Raw genomic sequence first — 6,000 nt, forward strand, 5'->3', positions numbered from 1 at the left:
GGTCCTCAAGATGGGGTGGTCTCCAGCGTGGCTTGCTAGGCAGACTAGGGGGGGGGAATGCTGTTCCCTACCAGGCTCTGTGCTGGTCTCACCCCCTAGTGACTTCAGGCTCTTACAATGAAGCAGCACATCCCACCCTTGTCGCCAGTGTTGTGTAGCCAGTTCTTTACAGGCATTAAGTGAGACGGAAGGTTCAAAACATCAACATGCTTTATTGAAGGTCAGACAGAACAGAAACAACAAGGGAGCTGCTGCACAGCTATTTATATGGTTAGCTGATAGGCGGCGACAAATAGGTTTGAAGCATAGGTTTCCCGCCCAAAGACCTACTTAGCCGGCTGGAGACAACCAACCTGGGCTGGCTAGCAACCATTACAACATACATGTGAACTAGCATTTAGCAATTGAATGCAAGCAATTAGCACACAATGCAACAAGAGCAAACACCTACACATGTACAAAAGGCCAATACATTACAATAATGGTCATTTGGGGTCTCTTGATTAATCAATTAGCAGCCTGCTGGGTTGTGTAACTCTGAGCATCAGTCCTGAGAATCACATTTAGAGTCATTAATGAATGCTGCTGTGAATGATTTATGTCTTTTGCCTTCTATTTAAGATTTATCTCAGTGATCACATAAGCTTGGCAGCCTGACCATAATGCAAATTAAAATGAGTCTGATGCTAGCTTGGGTATTACAGTCAGAGATTTGTTTTCTTTGTTGTTTCAGACTTGTCAGCAAATAGAGAGGCATATTCTCCTTCCTGGGGCAAGGGCAGGACATGAGCTTTGATAGTAGCTAGATCAGTAAATTTAATCATCTATCAAAATTCACTCTGGTTTGGCCGTAAATGTTATGTGCAAGTATCTTCAAAGGAAAGCTGATAATGAGCTTATATCAGCTGATATACTCATATGAACAGGGGTTTAGCATTATTCTAGAAGTGTGCTATTCTAGAATAGTGCAAAGACCTGAACACACGTGTGCAAAGAGTTGGGCCAAATCAGATTTAATTGTTGGACATCTTTTAGAGATGTGTTTAGTACTATTCCAGAAGAGTACAACACCCATGTTCAAAAGCAGCCTGTATTGTTACTGTAAGGAGAGTTGTGTTCAAGAGTAGCAGAATCAGGAATGCGCTCTCTCTCTCTCTCTCTCTCTCTCTCTCTCTCTCTCTCTCTCTCTCTCTCTCTCTCTCTCTCTCTCTCTCTCTCTCTCTCTCTCTCTCTCTCTCTCTCTCTCTCTCTCTCTCTTATATATAGACACCCATCTCACCCAAGGTGACTCTGAGTGGCAAACAATATCTCTCTCTTCCCTCTTGCCACTCTAGTCAGCAACAGCTACAGATGATTCTCGTCTCTGGATTGAATATCTGGTGGATTCAAGGGGAAAGATAAGTCTGAAAGAACTAGACTTTTCCATTCCCCAAAGCAAAAGTGCTATGAAAGATGGTATCCTGGATCTAATGGGAAGGGGCTTGTCCATAACACTCTAAAGTTGCTAATGGGTGCCAGGTGAGGGGGTCTCCTTATTGCAAAAGGTTACTGAAGCACATGAACTTTCACCTATAGCAAAATGCTTGTTACCTGCTTGAAGCAGACAACATGACTTTAACATTAGTACAATATGTAGACATGGAAGGAAAAAAAGTGTGTTGGAGCAAGTTCATGTTGTGGTTATAGTAGGTAGATGATAGATAGATAGATAAATAGATAGATAGATAGATAGATAGATAGATAGATAGATAGATAGATAGATAGATAGATAGATAGATAGATAGATAGTGTTGTGTCGGGTTCGAGGATCAGAGAGACTCAGACTTCAGGCGTGCAATGACTTTATTAGGTGGAAATGTGGTCCAGAACTAAGGAACAAAGGTTACCTGCCTTATTTTATACCTAACCATGTGAATGCCTGGCCAATAGGTTTAAACTCAGGTTTCCCGCCGGCTGGGCAGCCAATCCCTTTAAATCCGGCTTTCCCGCCGAACGCTGTTCCTGCACGGAGCTGTCCAGCTCTGTGCCTCCTTATTCAGCTGTCACACGTGTATGCTATGCCAGCATACACTACACCCCTTCCCCCATAAGCAAAGACAATACCCTTTTCCAATTTCCAAACTTCCCCCCCCCCAACAACTATATACACTTAATTCCCACACAGGCTTTCCCTGCCGCCCTCAAGTTCGCACATACTCTGAGAGGTAAGCAGGAGGCCTGTGGGATCAGCCAGAATGTCTCAGGGGTTCCCCCCCTTCAGGCCTGGTGTTGCCATTTGAGTTGTTTGACCTGGGGTTGTGGTGTGCCCCAGGTGCAGGCGGTGATATTTCAGGTGTGGGGATGTCCCTGTCCTCATTGGACTTGGAGTTATGAGGACTCCCTGGGCTTGTACAAGATGTTGTAGCCCCGTTACTCTGGTCTGGATGTTGGTGGGGTCTGACTAGTTCCAAAACCCAAGGATTGGAAAATGCTTCTGTTTACTGTGTCTCTTTGGTCCCCCTAATTAGGTTCAGGTCTAGGTAGGGCCTCCTGATTGTTGCTGGCTGGCACTTTTTCAGGTGCTTGACGCCTGAGCTGGTCAACATGTCTCCTCCATTGGAGGCCCCCCTCCACCCTTACGATGTATGACAACGGGCCTGTTCTCTCAACCACTTTCCCCTGCACCCATGCTTCCCCAGAACTGTAGTTCCTTGCCCAAATGGAGTCCCCTTTTGAAAATTCCCTGGGAGCCTTTGGGTGTTACATATTTGGGTGTAGTCTGGGTGTAGTCTGTCAAGAGTAGTTATGGGACGCCTTCCCCAACGAAGTTTGGCTGGGCTTTTTCCAGTAGTGGTTCAGGGTGTGGTGTGTTGGTGCAGTAAAAACTTGGCCAAACATTGTTTCCAGTCCCCTTGGATGATGCGCTTCAATGTGTCCCTTGTGGTGCGCACCATGCGTTCAGCCAAGCCATTAGTCGAAGGATGGAAGGGAGCAGAGGTGGCGTGTCTAATCCCATTGGTCTTCAGAAATGCCTGGAATTCCGAGGAGGTAAATTGTGGACCATTATCAGAGACCAATACCTCAGGAAGGCCATGAGTGGCAAAGAGTCCCATGAGCACTTGGACAGTCCCTGTTGTGGTCATGCTGCTCACAGGTACCACCTCCAACCATTTGGAGTGGCTGTCCACCACTACCAAGAATGATTGGTTGTGCAAGGGGCCTGCATAGTCAATGTGTATCCGGGGCCAGGGTGTGTGTGTTAACTCCCACTTGTGGACTGGGGCATGCGGCTGTGGTGGCCGAGATCTTTGGCAGATGTAGCAACCAGCTACCTGTTCCTCAATGTCCTTGTCAAGGCCCGGCCACCACAGATAACTTCTTGCTGTACCACCCCTGGGTGACCCTCGTGTAGTGAGTGAATGACCCTGACTCTCAATGTTTGTGGTATGATGACCCAGCATCCCCACAATAGGCAGCCCTTGTGTGAGGACAACTCGTGCCTCTGGGTGAAGAATGCCGTGAATTCAGGCCCTGGGGATTTTTCTTGCCACCCCGTGTTCACCCATGCCAGGACCCTACTCAAAATCTTGTCTGTAGGTGTTTCAGCTGCAATGTCCCTGGCACTGAGAGGACATTCTGGCAGAACTTGAATGGCCAATATTTGGGCTGCAGGTGCTGGATCTGGTTCAGCATTGTTTAAAGGAAGTCTGCTTAGGCCGTCAGCATGGCCCATTTCCTTGCCCGGCTTGTGCACTAATTTACATGAGTAAGCTGAAAGGAAAATGGACCACCGGAGCATTCTGGGTGACATAATCTGTGGGGTCTGCTTGTCTGTGGTAAACAGACCTAGTAAGGGTTTATGATCTGTAAAGATAGTGAAATCCTTACCATACAAATAGTCATGGAATTTTTTTACTCCTGCAACTATTGCCAGGGCTTCCTTATCTATCTGTGCATAGTTCCGCTCAGCCGCTGACAATGTCCTGGAGTAATATGCAATAGGGACTTGTCTGCCATCAACCTCTAGGTGGCTTAACACAGCCCCCACTCCATAAGGGGATGCATCACAAGCAATGCAAATTGGTTTGTTCTCTATAAAATGGGTAATCATGGCATTGCTTGCCAAAAGGTTTTTTAAAGACTGGAAACTGGAGTCATGTGTCTTGGTCCAGTTCCACGTGGAGTGCTTGTCCAATAATCTGTGCAAAGGTTCAGCAATAGATGCTTTGTGGGGTAAAAAGGTGTGATAAAAATTAAGTAACCCCAGGAAAGCTTGCAGCTCTGACTTATTTTTAGGCGTGGGAGCCTCTTTGATTGCTTGTACCTTAGATACTGCGGGGTGAACCCCCTGAGCATCAATCCTAAACCCCAAAAATTCTGTCTCTGGCACTCCAATGCTGCACTTATCTCTCTTAAGCTTAAGGCCAGCAGCACGTAATCTTTCCAAAACAGCCTGCAGTCGTTCTGCCAAAACCTCCTCTGAGTCCCCTGCGATGAGAACATCGTCAAAATACAGGCAGACTCCCGGTATACCTTTTAGCGTTCGCTCCATCACCTCCTGGAAGATGCCAGGAGCGACACTAACACCAAACTGCAACCGGTCTACCCGGAATGCCCCCTTGTGGGTGACTATTGTTTGTGCAGCGGCGGTCTCTGGGTTGACTGGGAGTTGCAAATAAGCCTGAGCAAGATCCAGTTTGGCGAAGATTGCGCCTTCGTACGAAATGACTGAGACAGCGGAGCCGGAGTCCAGCTCCATTTTACAGGGAACCCCTTGGAGATGCACAAGCTTAATTTTGGGGGTGAGTGGTTGTCGAGCCCCCATATTACACACCGCCCCTCTGCTCTCTGTGTGGCTAATGGACACGATGCATTTCGGAGCCCCAGTACCTGACGCCAGGTGACCCTCAGCATCCACCTCATGCAGCATGTCCCGGCTCCGACTCCGGCAAATGGACGTGATGTGTCCCGTCTTGCCACACATTCGACATTTGGCCGTTCTGAACTTGCAGGTGGAACGATGATGGTTTCCCCCACAGCCGGCACATTTCTGATTGGTTGAGCTGCACTTACAACCGGAGCACTTCCTGTCCTGGCCATTGGCTGCAGCTGTGGTCCATTGACCCATCGGGCTATCGCGCTGTCCTGTCGGGTGGGAGGCTCTGAGCTGTAGTGTGTCCACCTCCAACTCCAGACCGTCCATGCTGCTTCCTCCGGCCCCGTGCATCTGATGGACGGTGATACCCTGGTTGCCTCGGTTGGTCTCAGTCGGCTCTGGCTTCTCAGCTAACTCCCAGGCCAGTACTTCCTCCTGTACTTGCTTGAGAGTCAGACCTGGTCTGGTCAGCAGATTCTGCCTCAGTTTTCGGTCCCTGAGGCCAAAGACGATCCTGTCCCGCAACCTCCTTTCTAAGTTGTCGAAGTTGCAAAGGCGAGCCGCCTGTCGGACTGCAGCCATGAATGCTGACCCCAATTCACCCGGCAGCTGGTTCCTCTTTACAAACTTGAACGTCCATGCCATTTCCGACATATGCGGGTTAAAGTGCTGATTCAGTTTGTCAATGAGGTCATCGTATTTCACCTCCCCGATGGCTGTGGGTGAACACAGACCCACTGCCAGTTTATAAATGTCCTTTCCGCATGTGCTGAGTAGGGCAGCCACCTTTATCCTGTCCTCAGTGATGCGGTTTACTATGAAGTAAAACTCTAGCTGCCCCACGAACGCTTCCCATTCTTTGGGCTGGGCGCTATTGAAAATGGGAGCTAACCCGACCGGCGCTATGGGGGCTTGACCGACCTGAGTCAGTGAAGCCTGACCGTCCTGCAACTGTTCTGTACCAGCCTACTACCGGCCTTGCAGAAAGGCAACCCCTGTACAAACGGTAGAGACTGGAAAACAACTGAGGCTGGAAGGCGTCTGCCAAGTTTAATTCACAAGCAAAACAACAGAACAAGAAACAAAATACCGGAACTTTGATCCTCAAACGGAGCGGTTGCTTTCAGCAACCAGCCCTTCCCCAA

Source organism: Vipera berus (genome assembly GCF_964194415.1).
Source record: "Vipera berus genome assembly, chromosome: 4".
Classification (NCBI taxonomy): domain Eukaryota; kingdom Metazoa; phylum Chordata; class Lepidosauria; order Squamata; family Viperidae; genus Vipera; species Vipera berus.